The sequence below is a fragment of the Dasypus novemcinctus genome, chromosome 2, assembly GCF_030445035.2.
Source record: "Dasypus novemcinctus isolate mDasNov1 chromosome 2, mDasNov1.1.hap2, whole genome shotgun sequence".
In the NCBI taxonomy this organism is placed as follows: Eukaryota; Metazoa; Chordata; class Mammalia; order Cingulata; family Dasypodidae; genus Dasypus; species Dasypus novemcinctus.
The window spans coordinates 140,647,333-140,662,577 of NC_080674.1; the positions used below are offsets into that span (position 1 = coordinate 140,647,333).

The 15,245-nt window shown below is 48.0% G+C and overlaps 1 protein-coding gene across 3 annotated transcripts in view; it reads right to left on the reverse strand.

The window, feature by feature from the left end:
- The window catches only part of FSTL4 (follistatin like 4), a 412,000-nt gene that overhangs the window by 111,660 nt on the left and 285,095 nt on the right, over positions 1 to 15,245 (reverse strand). The gene's annotated exons all lie outside the window — the stretch shown is intronic.

The following is a 15,245-nucleotide window of genomic DNA, read 5'->3' on the forward strand; positions in this document are numbered from 1 at the left end:
CAGGGAGAGAGTCTGGTGTACTCGCTCAATATTCACTCAGCACCTCCAGGCCTCAGGAATGTTCTTGATGCCAAGTCACTCGGCCTCTGTTCCTTTGAGGCCCAGCTCCCACCCCACCGCATTTGCTCTGAGCCAGCACCGGTCAGCTCCACAGCCCCTTAAGTCCCCCAGCGCGCCCTGGGCCCTGCGAGCTGAGCGAATGCTGACCAGCTTGGCGTCCCATGCGGCGGCTTCCTGGATGGGCCCCCCATCCTCCTGGGCTTCAGTTTCTTCATCTTCCCAATGCGAGGGTCAGGAGACCTGGTACTTGCCACGAGCCGGGTGAGGATCTTGGTGAGTGCTCCACGGCGGTGGCTGCAGGAGAGCAGCTGGCTCTGGAAAGCAATTAGCAACTTGCTAACGATGCTCCATCTGAAGAGGCTTGAGAGCATGTGGGAGGTGACACGTGGGTCAGAGATGCCACTCACACAGAGGACGGTCCCTTCTGCCCCCTGTCAAGTCAGGGAGAGAGTCCTTTGGGCACCATTTCCAAGCCCTCCCTTCCCGGATGCTATCTGCAGTCCTGACACGTGAACCAACAGTTGTGCTGCCTGAAGCACCTGTCTGAAGCCAAAACGCCTGTGCCATCTGGAGAGGAATAGCGCCCCAAGGGCTCAGCTTGTGGGCTGCCCGCAGTGCCTCTCCAGCAGGCTCCCTCCGGCTTCCCCGGGTAGATTTCAAGAACGTGTGAAATGAGATGCTGGATGGTTCTTGTCCCGATGCTCGCATTCTGGCCGAAGCCCCAGATGGAAAACCATTACCAAGTACTCCCAGGTTCTAAAGAGTGACAGTAGGACACTTCATGGTGGTGGCAAATCAGACAGTGGTTCTCAGCCCATCATTCTCCGCAGCCCGCACACAGCAGAAGCCTTGGGGTGCACAGGGAAGTCTGGGCAGAGGAGAATAACACTGTTCTCCTCTTGTACCTCCACCAAGTCCAGCCTGTGTTTCAACAAATCATTAGTGGCATCCCCCAAGCATCCCACTGTGCAGAGGCGGCACCCGCCTCCACAGGTAAGGCAGAGCTCTGGGTCCTGCGGACCCCACCAGTCCTGGGTGAGGCAAACTGGGAACTTGGGGCTCGGAGTGTCTGGCGATTAGGCTTGCCTTCCCTCCCAGCGGTTCTTAACAAGGGGTCCGGGAGCTTGAATTGAAATTTAAAAAAAAACATTATTCTTGTGGGGACATGTTGGTGTGGGTGTAATATATTTATTATATAACACACAATATAGTGTGGACTTAGGAAGGGGTCTGTGGTTTTTCTGACTGGCAAAGGGGTCTGTCGAACAAGAAAGGTCAAGAACCCCTGCTATGCTGAGTCAGAGAGTACTCCTCCGGCCATGGGCCGTACCTCCTCTCCATTTATTCTCATGCTGCATGGCATGTTGCTGTGGCCTCTTCTTGTTTAGCGGGAATGCAAATAGCCAGAGAGAACAACTTCCAGATTCCTCCGGGGCTCAACTTCCGTGACCTTCTGACCTTCCAGGCCCATCAGAAAGGGAAATCAGATGTGATTTGGGTCCAGATACTTTACTGCAAGGCATTTTTTTTTTAAAGATTAATCCTCCCTCTCCCCCCCCCCCACCGTTGTTGTCTGCTCTCTGTGTCAATTGGCTGTGTGCTCTTCTTTCAGCGGCACCCGGAATCTGTCTCTACTTGTGTGTCATTTGCTGCATCAGCTCTCCGTGTGTGCGGTGCCACTCCTGGGCAGGCTGAACTTTTTTTTTTTCACGCAGGGCCACTCTCCTTGAGGGGCACACTCCTTGTGTGTGTCCTATGCGGCAGACACCCCTGTACGGCATGGCCCTCCTTGCACGCATTGGCACTGCACGTGGGCCAGCTCATCACACTGGTCAGGAGGCCCTCATATGGTAGGAAGAAACTCTATCAGTTGAGCCAAATCCGCTTCCCGCAAGGCACATTTTTATCCCACCTCTTGGTCCTTGAGCCTCCTTACTGCACCCAGCCTTAGAGCTTCCAGGAGGCACTGGAAAGGACTTGTCAGATGCCACCTTTTATTAAGGTCTGGCTTTGCACTATCCAGTGGAAAGTACAGATTTTGGGGGAAATTGAATCCCACCAGGACAGCAGTGTGTGAATGGAGCATGGCAGAAAGCCATCCAAGCTGAGGGGTGACTGCGGATTACATGGCGCCTCTTTGTCAGCCCAGTGACTCAGCCCCTGGAACCCCTCTGTGGGAGCATGGTGGGCGCAGTGTGGACTAGTGCCATGCCTGAGGAGGTAAGATGAGATCTTGGTCATCAGGGAAGACCATCTGCCTCTCTGTTCTCCATTGTCTCTGGTTACTGCTGCAGCCACTTGGATCTGTTCATCATGGCCTTTAATCCTTTCAACACATGTTTATTAAGCACTTACTATGTACCACCATATGGAAAGACTGAATGTCCACCATGTGGAAGGCTCTAATCTTTGTCTTGCTCCTCTGGTCTTGCCCTCTAGCTGGGACAAAATATCTTAGGCAATAAGAAGCTTGTCTGCTGTCAGAGGTAGCTCATACTTTCCTTTGCCCTTTCTTGCCTCCTGGGTTTGTTATGGCCTTACCCCTTTCTTTGATAACTTTGGTCATGCCTCTGCCTGTATTTAAGTCATGCACCTTCTTCCCTGCCCTCAGTGTACCTCAGGTCTCAGGCCAGAAGGAGGGCCCCGGAAGGGCGAGGCTCGGGGGCAAGGGGAAGCACCCCCAGCCTGGAGAGTTGCTCAGTAAGGGCCATAAATTCAGATGGTGAGTCAACAGGGGCTGCTGATGCAGAGGAAACCTAAGAAGGTGGGTTCCCAGCCCATGGTGTGGGGGTCCCTAACTCTCCCTTCACCTGCCACCTGAAGACCTGCCTCCCTCCAACATTCCCAGAGGGGCATCAGTCAGCGTGGGCATACACTGCCCTTCCCCTCCCCTCTCCCAGGAGAGGATGGCCACCCTACACTTGGGCTTGTGAGTTCCCCCAATGCCTGAGTGTGGCCCACATGCTAGGATACCTGGGAGTGGAGTCCGTGTTAATCGTCCCTGCTCTCTAACCCTATGACACATTTTGTTCCTTGTGCAGCTCCCAAGCTGGGCTTTGAGTGGTGGGGAGGTGTCTTGTGGGGCTTGTCACAGTGCCTGAGAAAAGGTGGCTGGGGAGGAAGGAAAGCTAAGGCAGAGGACAAATGATCTGTGCTCCAGTATCTTCCTGAGCAGGTAAGGCTTTGGAGAGGGTTTACCTTTTGGAAACGCAGAACACCTGGTCGTCTGCAGTGCCCTAGGACCCACACGTCCCATCTTACTGAGAGGAGGGTGCTGGTGGCAAGCTGAGGCAGCTGGGGTGGGTAAGGGGCGTCCAAGGCCAAGTGCAGCTGGCCCTCCTGCTGATGTGCCTCTCTGGAGGCTGGGAGGCAGCCTCGCCCTGAGAATCCCTCTGAGATCTGGGCTCCTGTATGGCTCCACCATGCACATGCCAGCCTTTCCAATACTCCACTCCAAGGGAGAAAGCTTGGAAATCAGTGATGTGACCTTCAGTGCTTAATTGCACGTTAAAGTCCTTTGAAGTCCTCACGAAAGCTTTGCAAAAATACCAAGATTTATGATAATACTACAGTGCCATCCTGGAAAAAACCTGACATTTAAATTGTTCTCATTTTATATCTTTGTAATGACATTCTTTGTTCCCTCTGCAGCCATTTCTGAGTATTTACTAACATTCACAGAATTCTCTGTTCCATGCAAAATTTCGAGTTTCTCCATGGTGCATAGCATCAAGCTGGGCTGTGTGATGCCGTGAGCCCAGGAGTCAGACCCTACCCTGCAGTCCCGCTGGGAGTTCTGGGCCCAGAACTGAGGGGAGCAAGGCATCTAGCCATCTGGACCCTGTCTCTCCCTCCAAGAGGAGGGAGTAAAAAATCACGAAAGCATCATAGTTTAATGAGTTTTCTTTGCAATTTGTATATAATAGATTTTCAATAACAACCTGTAATTAGTTCATTTTCTACTATTCAATTGCTCTGTGCTGAGGCCATTGACAGCTTCCAGCTGGGAATTTTAAAAATGGAAAGTGCTTGAAAACTCAGTTCCAGACAATGGCTAGAAAGTGCTAGGGCCCCACAATGCAGCTGTTGGCAGTAAACCATAGGAAATGGAAAAGAGGTGGGCTGGGTTTGAAACTTCCAAGGGTGGGTAGAGAAGAAACTGGTGGAGACGAGCGGGCAGGCATGCATCAGCTCTGGCTAAGGTACCGACCCCTCCGTGGTGTGACAAGGGGCAGAGGCTGTCCCACCTCAGAGTTCTGATACATTCATGGGGGGTCCCCGTTCCCTGCACTCGAGATGCCATGTGAGGCACTCATTGAACACCATCTTGAGGGGCTGCCAAGGGCTTGTCCACCACAGCTGGGGCAGCTGGGGAGAAGGCACGCCCTCAGCTGTGTTTCTGCCTTCATATAGCAAGGGACAGCCTAGAAGGCTAGAGTTCCAGCACCAGAACATCAGCTCTTGGGAGATATCGCACAGCCCTGATCGCTTTTCTGCCCCACAGGCTTCATCTGAAGCCTCTAGGGATGAGAGGGGCTTCAAGGCCAAGTCCAGGTAGCTCTCCAGCTGATGTTAGGTCCTCTCTCCAGTGACTTGCCTGGGCCAGAGCACCTGTAGGGAGGGCACTTCATGACACTCAAGGCAACTCCCACAAGGCTGGGTGGCCAGCTGGAGAGAATCCTGCATCAGCTCCCAAGCTAAAGCCGCCTTCTCCTAGCCCCTGCTTTGGTCTGGGTCCTGCCCTCTGGGGTCCCACCTGTCAACCCACCTCATGTGACAGTCTCCTCACTCACCCTCAGCCCTTTGCCTCATAAGACCACACCCTCCCCCCACCTCTCTAGAATGCCTTTCTCCTTGCTCTTTGCCTGGTCATCTCCAGCTTGGTCTTGAGATTTTAGCTCCAAAGTCCCTTGCTGTGCTTTCCACAGAAAGTAGGTTCCCCCTGCCAGCACTGCACCCAGTTATTCTTGGTCTCAGCTCCTTCTTTATTTGGTTGTCTGTCTCCCAACTGCCTCCCTGCCCAGCTGCAGACTCTGTGCGGGGGGACGGGGCTGCCTTGCTCACAGCCATGTCTTGCCATGGAATGTCTCCATAAGTGTTTGCTGACCTAATGTCATCACGTCTTCCTGGATTTCCCCCTTCTATGCTTCTCATGCTCAGCTCTTGAACCTCTTCTCAGGGTGGCCTCCCTGCCCTGGTCAGTCTCCTCTGAAATGTTCTGGTTGCTTGGCCTGCCCCTTGAAGTGGACCTGAGACTTCAAGGGTGGCCTGGGAGGAGAAGGGGCCTTCACCTTCCTGCCTAGATGCTGTCCCTCCTTTAATAGAAGCCTTAGGATAGACACACCCAGACTTCCAGCACTGATCAAGTATCGACTTCAGGCACAAGGCTCCCTGGAAAGTGGCCACCTTTCATGTTTCTGGCATTGACCTGGGTCAAGGAGCTCAGGAGGCTTGTCTTGGCCACTCACCGGGGCCAAGCTGGTGGGCCCCAGATCTGACAGGCTCTCCAATTTCAGTTAAGCAGGTGCTCGGTGGCTGGAGGCGCCAAGACCATACATCATGCCTTCTGCCATGAGTGCCTGGCTTGGCCTTTGTAACTTGGCCTGAGGTGGGAGGAAGGTGGCCATGGGGCCTTGTGGTGTGTTTCAGGTTCCCAGGAACTGAGCTCAGGAAAAAACACAAACCCACATTCTATTCTGATGGATTCTTTCCATGGGTGCACAGATTTGTACAGAGATGGCAAAGCTCGTGGAGGGGGGCGGGAGCCAGGGGGCTGCCCTGGGCCCACATTCCGCAGGGCCTCTGCCTCTGCTGGGATGTAGCTCATGTGGGTGCTGCAGGGCAGAGAAACAGCACGGAGCAGGAGCCCTTATCTCCACACACAGTTGTCAGAGGTGGAGGTAATTAAGGAGCTGGGCAGGCGGCCTAACAGCCTAACAGAGCACTTATCCTGAGGAGGGCTGAATGGCCAATTAGTGGCCCTGGGAGTGGATGGGAGCTTTATGGGACAAGCAGCTTTTGTCTTCATTAAGGCACCATTAGGCCCTTGCGAGCAGAGGGACTTGCCTCACTCCCCAGTGCTCATCCCCTGGGCGAGGGTCACTTGGGCTGCTGGGGGCAGCCACATGACGCTCCTGCTGGCCTGGCCTCGCAGAGGCTCCCTCACCTGGGAGTCCCACTGTGGGCTTCATCAAGGTATTTCCCTGCCCCCTCTTTCCTGAGGACCCCTGGAGGCATTCAAAGACCCTTTGGGATCCTTAGTCACAGTCATGTTATATTTGGCCTACACTGCTTGCCAAATGTATTTCCCATATATTTCATTGCCTTATTGAGCAGATATCTTATTGAGGGCTTCTTGGGTGCCAGGTCCTCTACTAGGCATGAGTACATGGCAAGCAAATGGCCTCCATCCTCACAGGCCCTGTGGTCTTATGTGGAGAAAGACGATGAATGGAAAGCCAACAATGATACTGCACAGGGTGCTGAGGGGCTGTGGGACGCCAGAAGTCTTCACCGTTACAGCCACCACCACCCACCATTGCTGGCCTGGTTAATGTTTGTTCAACACTTACCATACACAAGGCATCACACTAATCCCTTTACATACATTATCTCACTTAGTCTTCAAGTAACCCTATGTGGTAGGTATCAGGCCCATTTTCTAGATGGAGAACTTGAAGCTCAGCCTACTTTTGGTTAAAGAATTGCCCAAGGTCAAACAGCAAGCAAGACTTTGAACCTAGGTCTGACCTGGACTGAGGACTCCACACTCTTAACCATTAGGTCACGGCCTTGTTACTATATAGAAGTAAACCCAGGGCTGTGGCACATAGAGGAAGTGGTGTGGGGCAGAGCGAAGAGGGATTGAGAAAGACTTCCTGGAGGAGCAGAACCTGGAGCTGGGGCTTGAAGTTTAGGGAAATCCAGTTAGGACAGTGATTGTCTCCTCACTGGAGAATACTAATGTATTCAGTATTCAGTTGCCAAGCAACTGACAAGTATCTTTCTGAGAAAGTTCTAGAGTCAAACACACTGTGCTCAGTATTGGTTCTCCTAGTTGCTGGCTACATGATACTGGGTTAGCTCCTTACCTTCTCTGAGATCATTTTCTTCATCTGTGAAATGAGAACACATTCCACAGTACTGGGCACAATGATAAATGTTAGCTATTATTAGTATACTTTTTAGTATATTATTAGTATACTTTGGTATTACGAGTACATTACTATTATTAACTAAAGCACTACTGACGAGCAAAACCATTCCGGTGGGACCCGATCCTTGCCCTTAGATTTCTGGGGCATGACTCTGAACCCAGTCCCCCAAGCCCTGACTCTGAGGACTCAGGGATTTTGCATACTCATTTCCTTGAAGCCCTCCCCTGTGCTCCAGCTGAGGAGAAAGTACCACCCTTCTCCATGGCACACCCATATCTGTCTTCCAATTTTTGTCTTTTCCTTTGGCCACTCCAACTTTAAGCCTTTTCTGCCCTTGAGCAAATGAGGGACCAAGGGCAGCAAATCAGTCTTTGGGCACTTCATTTCCAAGCACTGCATGGAGCAACCAGTTTCTCGCTTGCAGTTATGAGAATCCTCAGCACCAATGGTCTAGGACTTCAGCCCAAAGTGGGACCAGCCCACAGGCATCATTTTGCTCTCTACATTCAAGAGCCAAAGAGATTCAGAAAAATTGCTGGCTAAATCTCATGCTATCTGAAGTCTTGCTACTCACTATGCAAAACTCAGGAAACAAATAGATAGGATAATGTGGTATCCTTGCCAACCGAACTCCCTGTCTGAACTCACACTACATGGATGAGTCTGAACTCACACTTTATAGATTTTGGATAGCAAGGGATGCTTGCCTCTGTGATTGAACCTCCTGTTCATCGCGGGGTGGTATGTGGTTGGTGAGATAATATGTGTGGAGGGTCAGGCTTACCATATGGCCTGTGCTGGGCACCCTTAATCCAGGGGATCACGATGTGGAAAGTGAAGCTGTGCCATCCTTGCATTTTGCAGCAGTGATGGCAGAAAAACAGCTATAAATTCACCGGTGACCATTTCATCTGTTTCACAGAGTTGCCCTTGATACAGATGTATTGCAATAACCATATTAAACCCTTCCTTTTTTTTTTTTTTCACTTTCTGCTTGTGTGGTGCTTACAACTGCCAGAGGAGTGGGAGGGTGGTGGACTCCACCCCACAGTCAGCTCCCACACAGTCCTCATTTGTGATACTATTCATTTGTGAACCCAAATATTATGTAGAGTCCTTCATTCTGCACTGGCAGCTCCTCAGACCCTTCCTTTGCATCTAGCACATTCACTGGAGTTGCTCTCATTGGATTAATTAAAAGGACAAGTATCTTTCTAAAAAAGCAGAAGAAACTCCTAGTGAATTTAAAGCAAGAGAAATATCTCCATTAAAGCAGCATGTTTTTCTCATGATCCCAACCTGAGCATTCAGAAAAGTGTAAAAACATGCATTATTGAGAATTCTTTAAAACGAGCAACTTTTAGATGAACTTATTTATGAATAGCTTTCTCACCAGTGACTCTGGAGACTGGGCCTGTGTGTCATAGCAGAGCCCAGCCAGCTCTGTTGCTTTTCCGGGAGTGGGGGAGGAAGGAGGGCACCTCTTGCCAGGAAACTCTGCCATTAATTCCTAGATCAGCCTTTGATTTGAAAAGAAAAAGGCAACCTGAAGAAAATGTTTAGGTGATCAGTGGAGGAATGGAGGGAGGCCACCCGTATATTTCATTCCTGTCATAATCGGGAGCCTTGCTTCCATTCTGGCAGTCTGAAAGAGACTAAACTGCCTCCCACAACTAAGGGACCATTGCCACACCCTGCCCTCCACCCCACTTCCCTGGGGGTCACCCGTTCTGCAGAGCTGGGAAGGAGGGTGTGGCTATGGGATTCCTGCCCTCCAATCTTGGGGTTCCTGGCATAGCCCTCAGCTGGCTGAAGACCATGGCACACACCAGCCTAGCTGGGCCCAGGCAGCTGCCTGGGAAGACAGAATTTAGGAGACACTTCTGGCCCTCTGAACACTTATAAATAAAGCCTGCTCTCCAAGGAAAATGCCCTAAACCCATCCTTTAATAGAGTGATTGAGTCAGGTTCAGAGGACTACTGAGCTGGAGTCACCCAAAGATCCCACACTGCTTTGTACCCCAGGAATCTGGCACAATAGAACCTAGAAAATAAAATGTTAAAGTTCAACCTCTACCAGCCTGTCTGCTCCAGATTTTAAAGTATTTTAAAATTTATTATTATTATTTTATTAGGGAAGCTGTGAGTTTATGGGAAAATCATGCATAGAATACAGGGCTCCCATATATTTCCTTATTATCAACACCATTCTAGTGGGTGTGAAATGGTATTTCACTGTGGCTTTGATTTGCATTTCCTTAATGGCTAATGATGTTGAGCATCTTTTTGCATGCTTTTGGCCACTTGTATATATATTTTTGAGAAATGTCGATTCAAGTCTCATTTTTAGCTGGGTTGTTTGTCATTTTGTTGTTGAATTAAAGGATTTCTTTATAAATTTTGGATATTAAACTCTTATCAGATACGTGGTTACAAAATATTTTTCCCATTGCATAGGTTGTAATTTTGCTTTCATGATAAAGTCCTTTGATGCACAAAAGTTTTCAAATTTGAGGCAGTCCTAGTTATCTATTTTTTCTTTTGATGCTTGTGTTATGGGTGTAAAGTCTAAGAAACCATTGCCTAACACAAGGTTCTTAAGATGCTCCCTTACATTTTCTTCTAGGAATTTGATAGTTCTAGCTATTATATTTAGGTCTTTGATCCATTTTGAGTTGATTTTTGTATATGGTGTGAGGTAGGGGTCCTCCTTTATTCTTTTGCAAATGGAAAGTCAGTATTCCCAGCACCATTTTGTTGAAGAGACTATTCTTTCCCAATTGAGTAGTCTTTAATTCCTTGTCAAAAATCAATTGGCTATAAATGTGAGGGTTGATTTCTGAGCTAACTCAATTTCACTGATCTATATGTCTGTCCTTCAGCCAGTACTACACTGTTTGGATTACTGTGGCTTTCTAATAAGTTTTAAGATTGGGAAGAGTGACTGCTCCATCTTCCCTCTTTGTCAAGTTGGCTTTGGCAATTCAGGGCCCTTTACCCTTCCATATAAATTTGATGATTGTCTTCTCCAATTTTCCAGAGAAGGTTGTTGGAATTTTGATTGGGATTGAGATGAATCTGTAAATTGCTTTGGGTAGAATTGGTGTCTTAACAACATTTAGTTTTCCTATCTGGGAACATGGAAGGTCCCTCCATTTATTTAGGTCTTGTTTGATTTCCTTAGCAATGCTTTGTAGCTTTCTGTGTATGAGTCCTTTATATCCTTGTTAGATTTATTCTTAGCTATTTGATTCTTTTTGTTGCTATTGTAAATGGATTTTTTCCCCTTAATTTCTTCTTCTGATTATTCATTATGTGTGTATAGAAACACTATTGATTTTTTTGGGTGTTGATCTTGTACCCTGCCATTTCGTTGAATTCATTTATTAGCTCTAGGGATTTTGTTGTGGACTTTTCTGTCCTTATTTCTTTGAATATTCCTTCTGCCACTTTCTCTCATTCTTCTCCTCTGGGACTCCCATAATGTGTATATTGGTATGCTTGATGGTATCCCAGAAGCCCCTTAGACTATTTTTACTTTTTATCATTGTTTTTTTCCCTTTGTTCTTCAGCCTGACTCATTTCAATTATCTTGCCTTTGAGTTCACTGATTCTTTCTTCTGCCAAGTCCAATCTGTGGTTGAAACCCTTCTGGGAATTTTTATTGAATTGTTGCTGTCTTCAACTCCAGTAGTTCTGCTTGGTTCCTTTATAAAGATTCTCATATTGTTCATTCATTCCTTCCCTTATATCCATTAGTTCTTTCTCCTGTATTTTTCATCATCTCCTGAAACACATTGAAGATAATTTTTTAAGTCGTTGTTCAGTTATGTCCACTTTCTAGTCTTCTTTGTTGATGTTTTCTGCATTTTCATCCTCTTCCTTGGAATGGGTTATCATTTCCTGTTTCTTTATTTGTCTTGTAATTTTTTGTTATACAATGTACATTTTTTTAAAGAGCAAGGTATTGCCTTAACCATTACTCTTTTTTTTTAAAAAGAAATGCACTTTATTTTTTTCTTCCTCTCCCTTCCTCCACCCTATTGTTTTTGCTGTCTGTGTCCATTTGCTGTGTGATCTTCTGTATCTATTTCTTTTTGTCTTCTCTTCTCATCTTTCTCCTCTAGGATTCACTGGCATTTAGTCCTGGGGACCTCTGATGTGGAGAGAGGTTCCCTGTCAATTGCACCACCTCAGTTCCTGGTGTCTGCTGCACTTCACCTTGACTCTCCCCTTCTTCTCTGTTTTGTTGCATCATCATCTTGTTGCGTGACTTATTTGTGCAGGCACTGGCTCACTGTGCGGGCACTTAGCTTGCTGTGTGGGCACTCAGCTCATCACATGGGCACTCACATGGGTACTCAGTTCACTACACAGGCACTTGGTTCACCATGTGGTCACTCGTGTGGGTACTCAGCTCACCAAGCAGGCACTCGGCTCACCATGAGAGCACTTGGCTCACTGCGTGGGATACTTGGCTCCCCACATGGGCACTGACTCACTGCACGGGCACACTTTCTCTTCTTCTTTTTCACTAGGAGGCCTCAGGGATCGAACCCAGGTCCCCCCATGTGGTAGGTGGAGGCCTTATCACTTGAGCCACATTTGCTTTCCACAATGTACATTTTAATATTTTAAAATGTTAACACTAGGATTTATTCCCTGAAATGTCTTTCTTGAGTTTGTAACCAGCTGGTGATATGACAGATATTTTCTTGAGTGTCAAGGGTTAACAGAACCAAGCAAATCTAAGCCAAAAAAAAAAAAAACAAAAACCTTCCACCATCTTTGCAAATTGGCTTTGCATTGGTTGGTGCTGTCCATCAGAGTTCAGTGCTTCTATTAGGAAGGTCAGCGCATGGTGAACACAAAGTCCAGGGTCCTCCCTGACTTTTCTGGACCTGTATTTTGTCCTGGGCTTGTGCTTGCTAGCGACCTTAGAACTGTTTACAGGAGTTTGAATGCCCTCTCTACTTCCTAGGAAACAGATCTTCTCTCTCATCTGGGTCTTCCACTGTAGGACTTAAAGCAGGTAAGCCTTTGCCCTAGGTTGTCCATCTCAATTGTTTCTCATACTGCTTTCTTTGTCTCAAGTTCCTTTTGCCTGGAGGGCAAATTCTGGGAGGGAAGGGCAAGCCAGACTGACTTCCCAAGTCCGTCTTTCTCAGCTGGAACAAGGTCCCCTCTAACCTACCTTGAGGAGGGGCTGAGGGATGGGCCAGGAAGGGCTCCAGGAGCTTCTTCCATGACACCCCAAATCTGTGCTTTCTTTACTTGGCCGTTACCCAGCCAAGGCAGCCCTTCAACCATCTTTCTCAGTTCTGAGGAAGTGTACTGTCTTTAAGTCTCCTCCACCGCCTTTGTCTGGGCAGGTTGGAACAATGGCTGCCCTCAGAGCCAGCCCCCCTGCTGCCTGAAGTGGCTAATCAAAAGCTGTGATCAGCAATTGACTTGCACCCTCCCCCTCTCCCCTGGGATCTTAAGGAAGTGGATTTTTAAGTCCTTCTCTGGCACCAGCACTCTACTACAGAGGCTGGGCCTCACTAATGCCTGCTGTGAGAGTGGGGGATGGGCACCAGTAAGTCCCTACAGAGAGAACAATTTACTGGTATTTACTGTGATTTACCAGCCTCTTCCTCTCACTTTTACCTGGATGCTGCATAGTGTTCTACTAGACTGCAGAGTTTTGAAAAAATAAATTCAGACAGTTCCTGGCTGTTTAATAGATGGTCTGGTGGAGGGACTGATTCCTGGCGCTTCCTGCTCTGCCATCTTCCCAGTTTTAAAAACGAAATCCAAAATGTTGCTGCAATGTTTGAGATATTACTTTTTGGGTTTTAAAGAGATTTCTTTAATGCCCATTGATGACTAGATAACAAGTTGTACCTGTATGTCTCATTTCAATTTCCTATTTAAAATTCCCTGAGCCATAAATCTATTCTCAGAGCTATGGGACTTTAGTTTACAGTTCCTATAACAACCATTGATCCCCATGTCCTCTGAGTGACTGCATGTCAAGCCTTTATAGCTGGGTTAACTCATTTTGTGGTTTCCTTAATGGCTGCAAGTTTACATTTTATTGCATATCTATAATTTGGGCTGGGCCAAGATGAATGGTTTGGCCGCCTGTTTCAAAACAAGTCTAAGATGACAGCAGAATCTAATTTACTTAAAAAATGATCATTATAAAGCTTTTCAAATAATAATCCAGGAATGAAGGAGGCAGATACCACATTGCTCTGCATGAGACATGGGTGGAAGTGAAGGGGAGACTTCTTTTCCTGTGGGTGGTTCATGTTTATAATGACCCTCATTAGGGCAGCCAGTGAGGCCTTCTCTTTCATCATGGGCAACAGGGACACTTCCAGTTCCTTGACAGTAGAGACAACAGCTTCCCAGTTGGCTCCAGACTGATTCCCAGGAATCCAGGCCAGGGAATAGTGGCTGCCATGGTGGCCCTGGCAGGTACACAAGCAATGGAGCCCAAGCAATGGCACCTCGGCTAATGATGCCATTGTGTGGCACATGAGTGGTGACACAGGGAATATCCTCCATGTCTCTGAAGTCCAGCCTTGGCCCCAGGCTCTTCACATATGCTGACTTTCCCCTTCATAGCTCCGTTTGCAGAGAGCCTGAGCCCAGGGAGCATTTCTGGAAATGCCTTAGAACTGTCCCCGGAAGACATGTTGGCATTTCCTGACTTGAAGGACTGCTCTCCCTATCATCTACCCCAACCACTCTAATTTTTCCTTCTTTGTGTTTTATGGTATTAGTGTCACCAAGGGGCTTCAGTTTGGGGAAGGTGATGGATGGGATATTGCAGAAAGTAGGGGCTAAGGACAGGAGAGAGGGTCTAGTCTAGTGGTGTGCTGGTGAGTGCTTAACAACTGTTCTCTGGGGTAAAAAAGCCCCCTTGTAGCATAGCATAAATACCCCCACAATAGCTGCTGCTTCCAAACTATTAACTATTTAACAACCACCTGGAAAAATTCCCCAAAATGTAACAATTGGCTATCATGAGCCAGGTCTGAGGATCTGCTGCTATTTCTATATATTCCAAAACTTAGAGATTTACTTCAGAGAGTGAGTTCCTTGATCCACAAAACAAATATATCCTAAAGCAGGATAAGCCTGCCAGTCATTCACACCTTGTTATGAACTACAGTGAGCAGATATGAGTTTCAACAGTGGGCAGCAAGAAGGATGATGGGAACCACAGTGCCTGAAATAGTAGTTCATTAAATATTGGTCATACAGAGCCCCAGTACATCAAGCAAAGCCCTGTAATTGGAATCTGGACATTGGTCCTCGGCAATGAGGATGCTGTGAATTGGGCAGGCACCACCTATCTCAAGCTGACAGATATTTCCCATAGGCAAGCATCACAATTCTTTTTCACCTTTTGTGTCATACAAGTACCTCTTCTATTTGCCATGAGAACCATTCTTGCCAACAAATCACGAGGACCCTTTCTCAGACCTGGGAATGTTTGGAATAACAACTGTTCAAGGAGACATCAACATGAAGCAGGAAAACCTTCCTGACAAATGGAACTCCAGGTAGGTGCTGGAGCTGGGGAGGAAGATGCCAGGATCTGTGGCTCAGAGTCTTAGGTGCACTTCGCAGTCGCACACCCACCTCCCATATCGCTGGTCTGCAGTCGGGTGCTATGAGCTTGCAGGTCACGTCTGAAGGTGGATCCCCCAGGGCACAGCGACACACCTTACCTGCTCGAAGCAGAGCCTGAATGTGAACACTGAGGGGCTTCATCTCTTTAGGGCAAGAATGTCCATCCAGAGCATGCCCTGTCCTTCTTTTGCCTCACTGTTGAACTCCGGAGCTATCAGGGTTAGTTCCCGCATGTCACATCTCTGAAAATCCCTGTCCCAGTTCTGCCTATGGCTACCATAAGGTAACCTCTTGGAAGATCACCACTGGGAAAAGGCATGGGTCCTGAAGACCATCTTATCCTCTCCTGGCATGTGCCAGGGAGTGCCTAGAAGGGCTGCCCAGAGGGCCCCCCTCCCT